Here is an 18331-nt window from a genome sequence, read left to right as displayed (position 1 = left end):
AATAACTAAATCCAAACTTCATTTGTATACTCAGGTATTTTAAAATCTTTTCTTTACAAAAATAGTCTAAGCAGCAGAGAAACAGAAAGCACAGTATGATAGACACTGGTGTATCTATTTACCACCTAGAGTCAACTCAATAATAGCATTTTGCTATATTCATTTTATCTCTGTGTATACGTGGAGTCTCTTTAAAACTTAATTATAGATACAATGTTTCAAACACTTAAAATGTGCATTATATCATTGTACAGCTCCATAATTTTATTAATATACCTAAAAATTAACAATATGTTCTTTAATGACAGTACATATCCAGATTTCCTCAGTTGTCCAAGTACCTTTAATAACTGGCTAAAGGGCCTCATGATAAGCAATGTTACTGGTCAGAATTAGTATCAGCAGCCTGAGGATGCTCTACAGCAGAATTTCTCAAAGTTGGCAAGACTGGCATTCTGGATAATTCTTTGTTACAGAAACTGGCATGTTTTCTGCATTGCAGGGTGTTTATACTGATCCCTGGTTTCTCCCTACTAGCTTCCAGCTGCTCTTTTCACACCAATTGTGGTATTCAGAATTTCTCAGTATCCCCAGTTATGGAGTAAGGGTGGAAGGTTATGTTAAAATGACCCCTAGCTGAAAACCACTGATCTTGGGAAAGATATGACAATAAGATTTTCCACTTTGGAACAGATTTTTGACACTTATTGGGATATTTTACATACATTATAACATCCATCTCCTCTGGATAACAGGTCTGCAAAGTAGGGTCCCTTCTTTGATTTTTGCACTTAGGGAAAGTAAGTTCTTGGTAAGGTTGCATGCTATTGCTAAGGTTCAAACTTGACCTATTCCATCTCAAAGATAATTCTTTGTTCATAGTCCAAGCTATTTCTCTTCTTGATAACAAAACAGACAAAACTGCTGGGATGTCCACATCCCCAACTTGAATGAGATGTATGAGGGGCAGTATCAGCTCTGGGAGAGAAGAGGGTCGATGAGTTAGAGTATCCAGAGGGAACAAGGAACTTCACCAGTAGTCTTTTGAGGTCTCTGGTGTCAGTGAATACTTAAGAAATGGCCACAAGAGAAGCCTTGGAGTTGAAGGAACATGAATTAGATTCCGGACACTAAGGAAAACATGATAGGCCCATGAGATATGACAATGGGGCAAATCTTCGTAATTAGTTCTTCTGATTCATGAACATTGAGTTTTCTATCTTCTAGCGTCTTCTATTTCTTTCTCCGGTGTCTTAAAGTTTTTATTGTAGAGGTATTTAGCTTCCTTCATTAAATTTAAATATAGTTGGGCATGGTGAACATATACCTATAATCACAGCACTTGAATGGTAGAGACAGTAGGATAGGAGTTCAAGGTCCTCTTTGGTTAGCAAGTTGGAGGCAGCCTGAGCTACATGAGACCCTGGTTTAAAATAAAAAATAAAAAACCAAAAAATTGTAAATCAGTATGTGGTAACATTTCTTCAGGTTTGCAGGGGGTTTTCTGTGTTTTGTTTTGTGTGAGGCAGATTTCTCTACCTAAGGTATGATTCACAGTATTGTTCCCAAATGAGCCTTTAGAGGTCAAAGAAATTCAAGTGACTGAGATGTTAAACAATAGTGCCACGACATAACACTTGGCTTAACGGTATATAGGCATAAAAATTACTATTTATATTATCATGTCAATTTTTTAAAAGTCTGAATAGAAGGGGGAAAAAATCCAGAAATACAATAAATGGACAGGCTTTTTTTATTTTCTTGATGCCAAATGTAAGACAATATAATCATGTGTTTAAAAGATAAGCAAAAATGTTGCCACTGTCTCCAAATGCAACGATTTTTAGAATATTCTCAGACTTGTCATCTTAAAAACATTCAGCAATAGCCAGGAGGTGGTGGCACATGCCTTCAATACCAGCACACGGGAGACAAAAACAAATGGATCTCTGTGAGTCTGAGGCCAGCCTGGTTTAGAGAGTGAGTTCCAGGACGCAAAGAAACCCTATCTCAACACGCCACCCTCAACATACAACAAGAAAAATCATTCAGCAGAATTTCCTTTTGTAATATAATGTCTAAGCACTAGAATGCTGTCTTGGGAATTACACTTAAGAATATGCAATTACTAATAGGTTTATTGTGCTCCAAAGTCATTTGGACAAATAGCTACTCAACTTCCGTGGATTAGAAAAAAATATACAGAATTTGCCTCTTCACTTACCTAGCAAAAATATCATTTGGTAATCATAACCTGTGAAATCAGGGAGCTATTTTCCAAAAAGTATGACTTTCTTTTAATGTTTAGATCCACTGATTTAAACCTTTCTGATAGGTTAAATTATTTGAAATTTGCCATTCAAACGTTTTCTTCGGATCTTATTCGTTATTTGTTTGGTAGAGCTATCAATCGAAAACATGTTTGTCTAAAATCCATTAATTTCCAGTTTTACATACAGTTCTTTTGTGACTTTCTCTGTCAAACATTTGCAGCGACAATTAAGCTGCACCAGAAGGGGGAGAAACACAAAGGGAATAAATTTGACAGGCACTATAGATTTCTCTCACTTCACTGACTGGGCAATAACCAAAAAAACCAAACAAACAAATGCAGCACAATCGCGAAGCACGTTCCAATTGAGAATGATTCGGTCCCGGCTACCTCGCAGTGAGACAAACGCGGGTCTGTTTCAGCTTCTTCGTATTACTTTGGGCCATTGCAGGGGCAGGGACAGACCATAATGAACTCATCGCTACTGTCCCTGTCTTTCCCGACACGCGCAAGTCCTCCACTCAAAGCCCCAGGCAGGTCTCTGCGGGGACCGGGCGTCTTCCGCCCGGGTTCCCTGGGGTTACCGCTGAGCTTTGCGGCTTTGGAACTACTTTCAACGATTCACGACCTGCAGGGTATACCGAGCCCCCCAGGGCTCACCGTGTCGGGCAGCAATGACAACCCCGCAGTCTGGGCTCCGCAGCGGCGGGCGGGCGCTCTCACGGACTCGGGGAAGGGCGGCGTGGAGAGGCCCCAACGCGGACGACCAGCCGCTCGGGGCTGGCGGCGGCCTCCCCTCCGCGACGGGAAACCCGCTCAGGAGCGCGAGCTCATCCATCGGAAAGGTGTGTGGAGGCGGCCTTCTCCAGGCCGCAGCGCGGTTCGCCCGCCCGACCGCTCGCTCGCCCGCCCGCGGCCTGCGGGCCTGAGGCGGGACGCTCGCTCTCTCGCTCGCCGGCCAGCAGCCTCCTTCTCTGCTGGCTTACATTAAAAAGAGGAAGGGGATGAGAACGCCTCCTTTCCGGGCGCGCGGCCTCCGCGGGTCACGGGCGAGCAGGGAGGGCGAGCGAGCGCAGCCCGGCCCTTGAGCGGTCCCGCGAGAGACAGAGAGGGAGTCCGCCCGCACCCAAGATGGCGAGCGCCGTCCCGCGCACGGCGCCTGCGCGGAAGGAGGAAGACGGCGGCGACGCTCCTCCCCCCTCCCTCCCGCCGGAACGTCCTCCCTCACCTCCCACGGCCCCCAGCGGCGCCCGGCCCCGACCCAGCCACCTGCGCCCGGAAGTGACGCAGCAGCGAGCAGCGGTCCCCCGCTGCATGATGGGAGAGTGTGTGGAGTGGGCGGGGGTCTCGGCGGAGGAGGAGGCGGAGGCGGCGGCGGCGGCGGCGGAAGAGGGCGGAGGGGAGCGGGATGGGGGTCCCGCGGCCGCGCGGAAACTCCGGGGGGGCGTCCGTGGCGCCGCTGCGCTGACCGGGGCCGGGAGCCGCGCGCCTTCCGCCCTCGCCAGCTCCGCGTCCGAGGTGCCGGTCCTTCCCCGGGGAGAGCCAGTTCCTCCCCCGGGCCGCCGAGCCATGCCCATCGCGCCCGTGCGGGACGAGCCAGGTGAGTGGCGCCGCCGCCGCGCTCCTCCGCGCTCCGCGGGTGCGGGCAGCCGGCCGGCCGGGCCTGGAGCACCTGCCGGCGGCCCGCTGCGGGCCTGCGAGCTCCGCTCTTCCCCCGCTGGCCGCGCCGGGAGCCGGGGGCTCGGCGTCCGGATCTTCGGCCGAGCCCCGCCGGCCGTGCCCGCCCTCGCGGCCGCCGCGGCCCCCGGGCGTCCACCTGGCCGCGCTCCGAACCGGGGCTGCCCCCCCCCTGCCGGCCCGGCCGCCCAGGAGAAGTTTGGGCTCCGCGCCGGCTTCCTCTTCCCCTCCTCCCCCGTGACAGGTGTAAACACCGCCCGCCTCGCGGAGGCCGGAGCCCGGCCGGCGGCTTGCGGGGGTCTCGGAGGAGTGACCCGGCTGGCCCGGAGCTGCGTCCCGGGCCGGGGGCGGGGGGGGGTGGGGAAGGGCGCGATCCAGCCGCGCCTTCGCCCTCGCCCGCGGGCTTCGCAAAGTTGAGTCCGTGTCCCTTGAGCGCCGGGCTCGGCCGGCGCCGCGGGCTGCAGGGGACAGAGGGCGAGTGGTGCTGGGTTCTTGTGGTTCCCCTGTGGGAACCGGGACGCCGCCCGCACCCCACCCCCCAGTCTTCTCGGTGTATTGAGCGGTAGCGCGGTTTCCCCCTTTGACTCTGTGGCGGCTGAGGGAAGAACTGACTCATACGTGTAACTAGGAACCGGGTGGGGGAGCGTCCGAGGAGCGGTGGCTCTGTCTCAGAGTTCTCGCTTTAAAAAAACTTTCACCCGTAAACTTCCCGGCGTACCTGTCCTCCGCGAGGCGTGTCCTCACTACTCTGAGGTGGGTTTTGGTTTTGGGGGGAGGTGGGGGCTCGGGAACGGTTTAAATCCGGTTTTATATTTAACTGTTGCTCCCAGTTAAACTACTAGAGGAATGTATGCTAAACTCTAGGGGGAACTATGCTTCAACTCTAGTGGGTTGATCTCATCAGCCTAGTTTACCTACGTTTCATAAATTTATAAATACTGGCATTTGTAGCAGTCGTTTCCAACAGCTTCCAGGGGTGTATTTTGTTAAAACAGAGTGTCCTTATGCATGGAGATTATCTCACAGGACTAAAAAGTTAGATCCAGATCAACTTTCTAGTCCAGCAAATAATACCTACGAGATTATTAGATCTAGTCCCTCTCTTTTGTTTTTTTGTTTGTTTTTTGGTTTTACGAGACAGGGTTTCTCTGTATTGTTTTGGAGGCTGTCAGACCAGCCCGGCCTCAAACTCACAGAGATACAGAGATTCGCCTGCGTCTGCCTCCCGAGTGCTGGGATTAAAGGCTGTGCCACCACCGCCCGGCGATCTAGTCACTCTTAATGTGTGTGCCAGATTAAAATGATGTTTAGAAACATTATTTTAAGCCACTAAAAATCCCCTGAAAGATGTTTAATAGGACTCATATAATATGTAGGGTCCTTGAGTTTGAGTATTACTTGATCTTTTGACCTAGAGGCTGTAATGAAGATAATCTCATGTCAACCAAAGATATGTCCTTAATGCCATTGATAAATTTTGCAAAATCCTATTGCCCTGTGAAAATCTCACAATCTAGGTGATTCCATTATAGAGCATTATTTTAAATTTTAATATGTTCTGTTTATAATTAATAAAAAGCTAGGTGCAAAAAAAAAAACAGTGAAATTTGAATGCTGATTTTTTTCCCCCTGAAATTTAACAGGCAAAGAATTCTTTAAATAGCATCTCATTGAAGAATTGTTTCCCCAACCCTCCCCTCAAGTCTCATAATAGCAGTCTCTTACGTAGATACTTAAAAACCCTCAAGAATTACCTAAATTAAATGTTTATATTCCAATTTAATGTCACCAATAATTTGTTTTTGGGTTTTTGAGGCAGGGTTTCATGTAGCCTAGGCTAGCCTCAAACTCCTACTGCATCTCAAATGCTTAGACTACAGGTATATGCCATCATGCCCAGCTTCCAAAAATTAGTAAATTAAAAATAAAGGATTTTCTCTTTAAGCACTTTCAGTTCCTCATTATGTAGGCCAGAAAGACTTTACTGCCTAAACTTCTGTTTTTGTTTGTTTTAATGTAACTTTGAAAATATTCAACAATTATGTATTTTACATACGACATTTTGGTAATTGTTTTTTTTCTAATTAGTATATGCATGTGTGTGTAGACACTATCACAAGACTTTTGGCACCTCTGCATAATAATTTCTACACTGATATGTGCTGCTTTCAATGAGCTAAATACTTGCTCTTTGTTTGTTTTGTGTTATTGAGGCATGAGCTCAGGACACAATGCATTCTAAGCAGGTACTGTACCAGTGAGCCCCATCCCAGCAATATACTTTTAAGAAATGTTTTGGTGAGTCAATGAGATGGTTCAGTGGGTTAAAGGCACTTACTGCCAAGCCTGGTGTGACCCGAGTTTGATCCCCAAGCCCCATATCGTGGAAGGAGAGAACTAATGCATGCAGATAGTCCTCTTGACTTCCCCGCGCATGCCATATAAATGTAATTCTAAAATTCTAAATTCTTCCTGAGAGTACACTAAGTTATTTAATCCTCACAGGAACCCTATAAGGTAGCATATAGAGTGCTATCCCCACAAAGAGTAATTTTCTTAAGGCAAATCACTGGTAAGTAACAAAGCAAGACACAACAGAATATGCAGATTTATTTATTTATTAATTATTGTTTTTGAGACAGGGTTTCTCTGTATTGTTTTGGAGGCTGTCCTGGAACTCGCTATGTAGACCAGGCTGGCCTCAAACTCACAGAGATCTGCCTACCTCTGCCTCTTGGGTGCTGGGATTAAAGGTGTGCTCCACCAACGCCTGGCTAGAATATGTAGTTTTATTTATTTATATGTATGTATTTACTTATTTGGTTTTACAAGACAGGGTTTCTCTGTATTGTTTTGGAGGCTGTCGGTCCAGCCCGGCCTTGAACTCACAGAGATTTGCCTGCCTCTGCCTCCTGAGTGTTAGGATTAAAGGCGTCTGCCACCACTGCCCGACGAATATGTAGTTTTAAATACAGACTATATCACTCTTTTTCTAGAATTGATGAAACATGTATCAACAAGTATAAAACTGCATGGGCTGGGCGTGTTCTGGGCTCAGTGGTAGAACACTTGTTTAGCTTGTGTAAGACCCTGGGTTCAGTCCCAGCATTGCACAAAAAGAAGTGGGATAATAAATACCATGTAAGTAGGAAAGCTAGCCTCTGGAGAACTGGAGAGTGCTAAAGATCAGAAGGCACCTCTGACTTTTCAGATGCATCTCTGCTATGTGACACACAACTTGGTTACAGTAGTTAAGTAAGTTGTAACACAGTTGTGCAGTGGGTGTGTGATCATTTCTTTTCCCCAAGCTTTATTTTATTGCTTGAAAAATGCAGGAGCTGTTACTTTTAAAATGCTTGAATTAAAGCTTTCCCAGGTTTCTCTGCCTTAACTTCTTTTGCCTGGGTACTCAGTCTAAAATTGCTTTCAGACATCTCAACAGCCCTATATGACTGGTGTGGTTTATATTTCTAGGTGGGCCCTAAGATTAGGGGCTCATTGGTCAGTAGGTTAAACCAGCCTGAGAAAGAGAGGTCAGAACTGTTGAGTGGGAAGAGCTCCTGAGGAGACAGATGCAGTATTCCATCTTCCTCTGACACTGCCACTCTTTGCAAATAGCCAAGATAAAGGCAAATCTTTCAAAGGTAAATTGCTAAGAATCTAAAAATCTGTGTGATCAGAGCTTAATTTACAAGCACTTTAAGAGTGATTAGTTCCCAGAGGAAAATAACATGGTAAATTAGGGTAAATTCCCATTTTTTATTCTATTTAGGTAGATATAGTGTCTTGTAAATAATCAGCTAAATTATCTGCTGAGGTTCTTCATGTGTTCTTAAAGTGGTCATCGAGTACCTGCTCTGTGTCAGGCCCTTTGCTAGATGTTGGGGATGCTGAAATGAGAAACAATAGAATTTTGCCCTCACAGAACTTTGATTTCTTGTGTATATACATGTAAACATGTTTGTGTTTCGGACAGGCAAATATAACAATAAGATAGAGATAGCAGACATAAAAAGAGTTGGTTTCAGGGGTAAAGGAACGTTACTTTTTTAAGTCATGGACTACGTGGCAATTATAGGGTATTGATGATGGGTCTTGGTATTTATGTGTGGTGGGGATGAAGACTTAAGACCTGCAGGAAGTAAAGAGAAGGGGGGGGGAGAATGGTAGACACAAACATGTGCCCAAAGTACTGAAAAACAGTCTCAGGTAAGCACAGTGTTTCTAGAATAGCAGGCAGTAGAGATAAACAGGGTGTCAGATCAGAGATAGGGTGCCATTGAGCAGTGTTGGAAACCCTTTGTAAACATTTCAGAGACTAGCTTTTTACTGTGTGCAGTGGGAAGCAATTGCAAGGTTGTGATGTCAGGTAACATATGATTTGCTTTATTTTGTTTATATTTTGTATGTATACATTGTGCCTGGTATCCAAAGATGCCAGAAAAGGTTATTAGATTCTTGCAAGTGCAGTTATGGATGATGGTATGATTTGCTTTATTTTGTTTATTTTTTGTATGTATACGTTGTGCCTGGTGCCCAAAGATGCCAGAAGAGGTTGTTAGATTCTTGCAAGTGCAGTTAGGGATGGTGGTAAGCCATCATGTGGGTGCTGAGAATTGAACCCAGGTCCTCTTGCAAGATCCTTGTGACAAGAACAAGTGACCTAAATCACCAAGCTAACTCACCACCCATTTATGTTCTAAAAGAATATGTTAGAGCTGAGGGTGCAATTCAATGGTAGAGTGTCTTTAAGGATGTATAGTGTTATAGGTTCTCACACACACACACACACCTACACACACCTACCTACCTTCAGACGAAAGGAAGCATGTACCTGCTGTACAGAAACTAGACCGTAGGAATGCAAAAGTAGAAGCAGAAGCATTCATTGAACTGGGTACAGTGATGCAGCTCAGACAAAGTGTCCAGAACTGATAGCACAAAGGTAATGAGAAGTGGCAAGACAGTGCTTAAGTTGAAACCTATAGTCTCCCCCATTGCTAAATTCAAAGAAGTTATAGTGGCAACCCTCTTCTAAAAACTGAAGTTAGCACAACCAGTGTGCTAGCCTATTCTGACACTTCATCTATCCTACTTTCTAACCAAATTCTAGTACATCTTACGGTGCCTCGACAGGGCCTCCTTGTATTATCATTAGTGCTAGCCATTTTCTCTCTAAAACCCTTCAGAAACTTTCTCACTCAGAAGACCAGCCTGGTGTACATAGAGTCCCAGGCCAGCTACCTGTCTCAAAGAAAATTCTTTTTATCACCAGAGCATCTAATCATTTTCACTATTTCTTCTTTTCCCAATCAAGTGCAAGCTTTTTCTTAAACTCCTGTTCTCCATACTTCACACACACACACACACACACACACACACACACACACACACACACAGTTGTAAACAGTTCAGCCCTTCCCATATTAATCCCCCTTGTTAGCCTTAAATTTCATTGTTATTAGTACTTTCCTCTGTTTTAGCAGTTTAGTGTATAGTAGATGCTCAGTGAATAGTTGGTTGTATATTTTATGCTTAAAGCATACAACAGTAACAAGGGACCACATTAAAAAAAACGGACCTTACAGTTTTGATTTTGTTTGGATAAAGGGGGTCATATTGTGAACCCCTGGCTGGCTTGGTACTTACTGTGTAACCCAGTGTGGCAGGCCTCCTTCCTCCCCTCCCTTGTAAAGGAATTTACAGGCATGTGTCACCATGCCTAGCTCCTGATGGCCCACTGTTAGTAACTAGTATATATCCTCCTGAACATTTATATATTTATGTCTGTGTATGCTTTTCACCAAAAGGAGTTGTTGAATTGTTTGCTAAGAGATCAGGGGATAACTTTGTGGATACCTGAATTCTCTCCTTCCACCCTTTTCGTGGGTTCCAGGGATCAAATTCAGCTCACCAGGCTTGAGCCCCTTTACCCACTCAGCTATCTTCCTGGCCCACTAAAGTGGGATTTGGTGTATACTGTTCAGATTGTTGCTTTGTCAAGTCACCAAAACCAGTATTCAGGGCCATATTCAACTTCTTCCCCAGTCCATCCAAAAAAATACACCTGATTTGTTGAAGTCATTATTAACCTCATGTTACATTTTTCTGGTTCTTAAAATTATGAAAGTATAGAAAAATATGGAAAAGTAGGGGGGGGATTCTTCATGTGACAGGAATCCATCTGTTTGATGGCTGTCACCAAAATAAGACTGAAAAATATGACTAGAAGGAATACTGTAAAGGAAATGTGTCCTGGCCTCTGTGTGTGTAGGGGGAGCAGAGGACAGCATCAAGTATCTTCCTCAAGTGATATATGTGGGGTGGGGTGGGTGGATGGATGGATGGTTTTTAAGGCAGTCTCTCTCACTGAACTGGAGCTCACTGAGCTGGCCAGGCTGTCTGGCCTCCAAGCCCACCCTCTGTCTCCATCTGCTCTGGGCTGGGATTCGAGTCTTTTCAGCCTGGCCACAGATGCAGCTTCTCAAGCCTGTGCAGCAGGCACCTTACCTGGCCATTCTGCTTCCAAAAGAAAGCTGCTAACACTTGGTTTTCCTTCAGTTTCTTGTTTGAATCAATGGAATGCTTTTTCTTTTTTTCTTTTCTTTCTTCCTTTTTTTCTTGTTTTGTTTTGTACTGTTTTGTTTTTGAGGCAGTCTCTTGTAACTCAGGCTAACTTCTAACTTGTTTGGTAGCAAAGGTAACGTAACCTTGAACTTTTAATCCTTCTGCCTCCCTTTTGAGTGCTGGGATTACAGGTATGTGCCACCGTGCTCATCATATGTAGTGCTGGAGATCAAACACAGGACCTCATATTCTGAGTAAGCACTCTACCAAATAAACTATGTTCTAGCTTCTTACTAGCAAGTTTCTCTATGTTACTAGTAATCTTAAAATACGATTTTTTTTTTAGTGGCTGTGTAGAATGCCATCAAGTGAGTTTTAAGTTATTTTGCTATTTCTCAACAATTAAATGTCCTGTTTTATTCTTGTTTGGGTTTCTCTCTCTCTTTGTTGAAGTTAATTTGATACATGCTAGACTTATTTGAGAAGAACTTCAATTGAGTAGGCAAGTCTGACTGGCATCCTGATTAGTGATGTGTGGGAGGGCCCATCTTGCTTTTGTGATGCCACCCCAGGCAAGTGGTCCTGGGTTGCATTAAAAAAGCAGACTGGGCAAACCTTCAGTAGCAGATCAGTAAGCAGCATTCTTTCATGGCCTGAGCTCCTGCCCTGACTTCCCTCAATGATGGACTGTAATCTCTTTTTTTTTTTTTTTTTTTTTTGGTTTGGTTTTTCAAAACAGGGTTTCTCTGTGGCTTTGGAGGCTGTCCTGGAACTAGCTCTTATAGACCAGGCTGGTCTCGAACTCACAAAGATCCGCCTGCCTCTGCCTCCCGAGTGCTGGGATTAAAGGCGTGCACCACCAACACCTGGCTTGGACTGTAATCTTGAAGGTGAACTAAACCTTTCTTCCCCCAAGTTGTTTTTGGTCATGGTTGAAACCTCACTAAGACATTGGATTTTTCTGTTTCTTCTGTTACAGAAGAGCATCTGGGTGAACAGGTTTGTACAGAAATACTATACCTTTTGTTATTTTTCATTAGATCAAGTCTTAGAAACAGTTACTAATCCCTCCCTTCAAGAAAAAGTTTATTGCTTCCAAGAGGTTATAATAAAACCAGTTCTACCAGTGGTGGCTGAGTACATCCTAATTGATGATCAGTGAATGCACATTTTTTAAAGTGTTTACCTGAGCTGGGTGAGGTAGCACAAGCCTGGGAAATAGAGGGAGAAGGATCAGAGTTCATGATCAACCTGGGTATCAGATTGAGTCTTTGGCAACATAACCTAAGTTACATGAGACCTAAAAACAAATAATTTACCTGATTTATTTTTAGGCACTTTTGCAATATTGAAGAATTTTTGTGTAATTGTAAAGTCTTTTTAAGGGGATCTGGCAGCTCACAAATAGGAATTTGGTCATTGTACTCCTGAGATGGCTCAGTGGGTGGGTAAGGGCACTTGCTGGCAAGCCTTCTGGGCCGCACTTGATCCTGGGACCCACATAGTAGACAGAGAATCAACTCCTGAAATTTGCCCTCTCTTTCAACATGTGCACCAGCGCATGTATGCGTGAGCACACATGTTAGATAAATAATAAGCAAAGAAGATTAAAATAAACTTCTTGTACTACTGAAAGCAGTAATTGGAATTGAAGAAACTGGAAAAGAAGGAAAGAAAACACTTACTTTTTAATACTTTGGACAGGAGCAATTTCTGGTTTGCAAAATCAATTTAGGGGGTCTTGCCCAACTTTTAAGAAGTAAGTATGGTATGGTGGTACATGCTATGAGCTAGCACATGGGAGTTTGAGGCCCCCTGCCCTGGGCTACATGAGACCCTGTCTCAAAAAAATCAAAACTTAACAAGAAGGAACAAGTAAAATAGAACTAAAAAAGTCAGTGTGTGCAGAGAGTGAATTCCGTTTTAGTGGAACTTTTTGTTTCAGGAATGAGCCCCTCAACTGTTATCAATACAAAGTGGGAAGCCCTGAAATCATATACACAAGCAACAAAAATGGACTCAGCATATTGTATTTATATATTTTTGCATTTCTTTTTCTGTAAATGTAACAGTGTTATTCAAAGGAGGAGGAGGGGTTGGAGGGCGGAAAGGACAAAGGGAATGGGATATAATTATATTTGATTTAAAAAATATTTTTAGAAGCTTTCTTCGGCATCCATGTAAGATGTAGTCTGTGGGTCATCATTAGAAAATGGTGTGAAAAATCTTGTTTATATGTAGACTAATTTCTCACTCATTTCTAACTGTAGATATTTGGTAGGGTACCAATAACTTATTCCCCTTTAGTCTTTAGTCTTTCTCCCTTTTCTATCTCGGGCAAAAGCAAAACTTTTAAACAAAGACATTAAAAAAAATCAACCAGTTAGAAATGTTGCTGTAGAATTCTTTCTTGGTTTCCATGGAGTTGTTGGTATAGGGAGTCTGCCTGGCTGGTCTACATATGGGTGCCCTGATAAGCACTATTGGCAAAGCTTTGGTTTTGATAATCTCCCCCCAAGAATGTCATTGAGGTAGTATTTCCATCTGTGGATCACGTATGTATAGTTTACTTTTGGTTTATTGTGTAGTATGTATAGTTTATTGTTTATATTTATAGTTTGTGCTTAATTTATTTCCTGGTTTCCTCTTGTGCTATATAATGCTGTTGCTTCAGTGGAGGGCAAGAGAACAATTTAAAGTCAAGCTAGTATTACCTGGAAAAGAATTTGTAAGATAAATCTGCTGTTACTTAGGTCAGATGTTAAGACCATATTTGTGAGTTTTAGATTATCTAGGATATTGTCTACTTTCTTTCCTGCTAGCTTAGCTAAGTGAATTTTCTACACAGTAACTCTTGTAGACATTTACTGTTGTGTGGAGAGCAGATTGTAAGAGAAGGGCAACAGTCAAGGACTTGACATTTTCTTTTAGTTATATACTGTAGTGCTGTCTTTATTCTTTTTGTTTGTTTGTTATCGAGACAGGGTTTCTCTGTATTGTTTTGGAGGCTGTCCTGGAACTGGCTCTGTAGACCAGCCTGGCCTCGAACTCAGAGATCTGCCTGCCTCTGCCTCCTGGGTGCTGGGATTAAAGGCGTGCACCACCACTGTGATGTCTTTATTCTTGGAAGTCACAAAGTAGTTCGTTATTTGGGGGAGTGTTACAGGTTTTTTTTTTGTTTGTTTTTCTCACAGTATTCTAGTCTTGTGAAGTTTAATGTATCAGTCTTGACTAAAATGTGAACTTAAAACATGCCGCAAGAAATTTCTTTCAAAGAGTGTCAGCCATTCCTGTCAGCTGGTTTCCGAGTTGTCTGTAGGGGATTTTTCATGAAGTACTAAAGCAAACTGCTAGAAGCAGAAAAAGCAAGACCATTAGTTGTCCTAACCAGTGCAGCAGCAGCTTTGGTGACACTATGACACCTCTGTGCATGCTGAGTAATTGCTTCAAATCTAAGCACAGATGCTCATGTCAGCAGCTCTGGTGAATAAAAACACAAGTCATTTTTGTCCTTTAGCGATTCTTCTGTATAGCTAGCACGTGAAGTACTACCCTGACAAGATCCGCTTGTTTCTTCAAACAGGCTGCAGCACAGCCTTTCACCTCACCTCAGGTCACCTCACCTCAGGTCAGCAGCCATCATCAGAATACACCTACCCCAGTTCACATGTGTGCTTTCTAACTCACTTGGTGCACCATTGACAGGCCAGAGGCCAGGTACTGAAATCTACTTCCTGTGGGAGGCATGGTGCATTCGAGAGCAGATGGCCCAGTAAGAACAATATGGGTTCATTCCCTATTTTGAGGTAGGCCCTGAGGATGGAGAACCAACAACAGAGGACTGTGACTGCACAGCATTGCTGTGAAGTAACTTGCGGCTGAAGCCAGCAGTTACTGTCTGGAGGACTTGAATGGAAAGTTTGGAAGTAGAGGTAGTCGGAGAGAGGCTCTGTGAGGGGATCAGAAAGGCACAGGGGCAGGGCTTGGTTGTGTTCCAATTTGTTTTCAGAATGAAAGAATCGGAAGAGAAAGAGTCGGTAATAATGAAGAAATAACTTGAGAGTCCCTGAGCACAACTGGGAAGGAAAAGCAGAAGGTTCCAGGACTGTTTATACACAGAATTGTGGTTATAAGTGAGGTTTTAGTGAGGAGGCGTGGAATTGAGCTAGCACTCTGTCCTCTAAAAGTGTATTGTCCTTGTAAAGATTATGAGGGTAGAGAGAGTTTCAAGGTGAACTAGTTTGCAGAAAATAGTAAATTCTCAACAATGGCCAGTTAATATGACAATTTAAATTTAAACAATCGATACTATTTCTGTTTACCTTAATTGTTATTTGAAACCCACCCAAATACATTATTGTGGGTATGCATGCATTTAGACGTTCAGTTAAAGGAATTTTCTTCCCAGTGCTGGAGATTGAACCTGGGGTCTTGTACTCTGCCACATGTATCTCTAGCCCAAGTAAAATGCGTAAGGGATTTTTTGAAAGCCAGATCTTATAAAATGATAATGCTTAACTGGTATTTAACAAGGTAATTAGCACATCAGCATATATGTAGCTGCTCATGTTATAATTGGCATTGTGTAGTAATATTTATACTTCTATGTGTTGACATTGTGTAGTAATACGTGTTGTCCTTATTGATATTAAAAGCAGGGTAATCAAAACTTTATGGTCACTTTGAGCATTCTGGCCTTCTCAGGCCGATAGAATAAATGTAATTTGTGTTTGCTTTCCCTAGTCTCAGACATCGAATATTGTGGACAATAATTTTGAAACTGGTTTGTTTCTTGGCATATTTGTTGGTTATTCTTCGAATTTATAAGATCATCTTTTTCTGAATGAATGTGGATGTTTCAGGGAACATTTTCTGAACAATGTAGATGCCTTTTAATAGGAATTCTTTTATTTTCTGTCAGTCATTTCTGAAATATTTTAAACCTTATCAAATATTTGATTAGTCAATTCAGTTACAGGTAAGATAAATTTTTAAGCTTTTGTTTCTTCATATATAAAATTAAGATAATTTCTCCCTCGCAAGAAGAAGTACAAGGACTAAATGATGTTGTATGCCTGTAATCTCAGCTGCTCTAGAGGCTTTGGTGGGAGACTCAGTTTGAAGTCAGTCTGCAGCATACATAAGAACACCATCTCCAAAAGAAAACAAAGATTAAAGGGGATAGTGTATGAATATTTTCCACATAATGTTAGAACATAGTAAACCCTTAAATACTAACTCAGCACTGAAGATGGGCATGGTGAGTATGTGTCTGTAATCTCAGGGTTAGGTAATCTGATGCAGAAATATTGCTCCAAGTTTGAAACCAGCTTAAACAGTATCCAGATTTGAAACACATGTACACATACACACAAACACACATGAGCACATATGCATGTGTGCATACATACAAACAGGAATGAAACATACATGAAAATAATAACAGCTAATACATCTTTTAAACAGTGCTGCATTTTATTTTGCAGCTGATGACATATCAGCATGCCTGATATCTTAAATTCTTGGTTTTAAGTCGGTAGACTAATTATGAGATCTTTAAAAACAGTTTGGCACTGTGTTGAAGAGAGTATATATACTGGTCTTTAAAAAAATAACTCTCTTAATTCTTCACTGAAAGTGTGTGTTTTAGGTGTCCTCTGTTGTTTTGTTAGGATATGTAAAGCTAACTGCCAATAACAAACCATCCAAAATAAAATAAAATAAAAAACATTCCATTGATTCAAAGCTTTTTTTTTTTTTCCAAAGTCAACCTGTCCCTCTCTGCTCACTACATTGTAATAGCAGTTTTGTGTTCTCATGTGACTATTTGGCTTTAAATCAAGCCTTACTATCTGGTAGTTTAATTGTTCTCCTTGAAAACTTTTAAATCGCCAAATTGAGCTAAGTGTTGTCCCCTTTCTTTTTTCTTTCCTTTGCCTTCCTAAGCTCATTTTGACTCTTCTCGTTAAAGGTCTCAGCCTACAGGCTCAGGAGCTCCTCTTTTCCGTGCCCATTTCTGACCTGGAGCTAGAAGTCCTTAAACAAGTGCAGCTTCTCCTGGTGAGAGATTAATACCAAGGTGTCTTCTGACAGTACGCTTTGCTGCCCTGGCTGCTGGTCTGTGGCTGACTGCAGCTTGGACTTCAGGATCATTCCTCTGACTCTAAACGCTTTGACCTTTCTGGTTTACTTATAGTCCAGAAGGTATTTTGCCTTGGATTTTTTTTTTTTAGCGTAATAAAGGAACAATTTAATTTTGTCTGGTAGGTGGAGATGTCTTCACAGAGATACTGACATATAAGTTCATTTTTTGTTTTTATTTTTATTGATTATTTGGGACTTTCCCATTGTGCTCACCTCCCAATCTTCCCATGTCCACCCCTCTAAGAAAAACGTCCATTTTGTGTTTGTTCATATATTCACTAGAGCAGGGTCAAATCCCTAGTTTTGCCTTGCATTTTTAATTACTTCCCTTCCTTCCATTGACCTCTAGCTTTATAAGAATGCTGAGACATCTTTCCCCTGCTTTGACCAATGTTGGTGTAGCCCTTAACTACTGGTAATGAGACTCTTGTGTCAACTCTTTGTTACTCTGGTTCTGCTGTTCTCATGCCAAGACAATACCCCGCGTGTGTATTCCCTTCTAAAATGTCTTGGAACAAGCAGGCATAAAAGTAGCAAGTGAAATGCCTCTCCTCCCCCCACCTACTTGTCCAGGTAATATATAGAAATGAGATGACTGGTGGAAAATTTTACGGTGCTGAGTAAATCATCTATTAGAAAGGATGAGGAAACAGTGTTGTATGCCAGGTACTGCATTGAAATAGCTCATTTACCTTTCCATCCCTGCTAAGCATAAGCAAATATTAAAAACCCCATATCAGTGTTTAAAAGCAGTGGATTGTGTAAATCAAATATAATTTTTAAGTTCATTGTACAATAGCTACTTTAATATAATTTTTTTAAGTAGAATTGACTTGGACTCAGTATAATTATGTGAGAATGTATGAGTCTTCTCCGCGCCGCCTGGTTGGCCAAAACTTAGAAGCAGTGGAATGATCTTTCTGAAAGTGTCGGAAGGGCAAACGAGTCAGAGCCCAAGCCTGCTGGAGAGGAAATAGAGCGATGCTAGTTCTTTCAACAGGTGACTCTGGGTTGAGACGTATAGACATTTCTGTAATCCAGAAGACTAGTGGAGTTTATAACACCTAGAAAATAGAATACCTTGCCAAGATGTAACAGGAAGAAAAACTACTGTTTCCTGTGTTCTTGTCTTGGTTACAAATGTCCTGGTTCAGATTTTTGTGTTTATATTGACAACTGATTTTGAAATAGGCCTGAACCAATTAATGATTTCATTTTTAAACAGTGAAAGATCCTGTAAAAGCAGTAGTTTGGCTACAAGCAGTTTCTACTAGAAACTTCATACATTGTTCTTTAAATATCAGATACTGTTGGGCATGGTGCCTGATGTCTGTATTCCCAGCATGTAGAAGAAGACTTAAGTAGGAGGATTGCCATGAACTGAGGCTGGCCTGAGCTACATAGCAAGGCAGTCTTATTGAAGAAAAAAAGAAGATCCAGCATAGTAAAGTGAAGTGATACATTCACTTGAAATATCTCTGGCAGGTTTTAAAAACCTAAACACGCACTTAACATAGGTTCCAGTATTACATTCTTGGCATCTTATGTTTCTAAAAGCACCTGTATACGGATGTTCTTAGCATCTTTATTATTAATTCTGCTTTTAATAGAAAATAATAGAAACTACCCAAATGTTCTTTAGCACGTAGGTAGTTGCACAATAGTACATCT

At 42.5% G+C, this 18331-nt stretch overlaps 1 protein-coding gene across 5 annotated transcripts in view; it reads left to right on the top strand.

Moving 5' to 3' along the window:
• Positions 1–3686: 3686 nt before the first annotated feature.
• The window catches only part of Aftph (aftiphilin), a 61857-nt gene continuing 47212 nt past the window's right edge, over positions 3687–18331 (top strand). The window contains exon 1 of one of the 5 annotated variants that reach the window (XM_040733142.1): positions 3687–3872. The gene's annotated coding sequence lies outside the window, so the exon portion shown is untranslated. Of the gene's footprint in view, positions 3873–4516; positions 4703–18331 lie in introns of those variants that run through there. The other 4 variants (XM_040733143.1, XM_040733139.1, XM_040733141.1 and 1 more) reach the window with 4 other exon arrangements.

Source organism: Mesocricetus auratus, unplaced genomic scaffold (genome assembly GCF_017639785.1).
Source record: "Mesocricetus auratus isolate SY011 unplaced genomic scaffold, BCM_Maur_2.0 Super-Scaffold_100029, whole genome shotgun sequence".
NCBI classification, from domain to species: Eukaryota; Metazoa; Chordata; class Mammalia; order Rodentia; family Cricetidae; genus Mesocricetus; species Mesocricetus auratus.
This window is presented reverse-complemented; position numbering and strand designations above follow the sequence as displayed.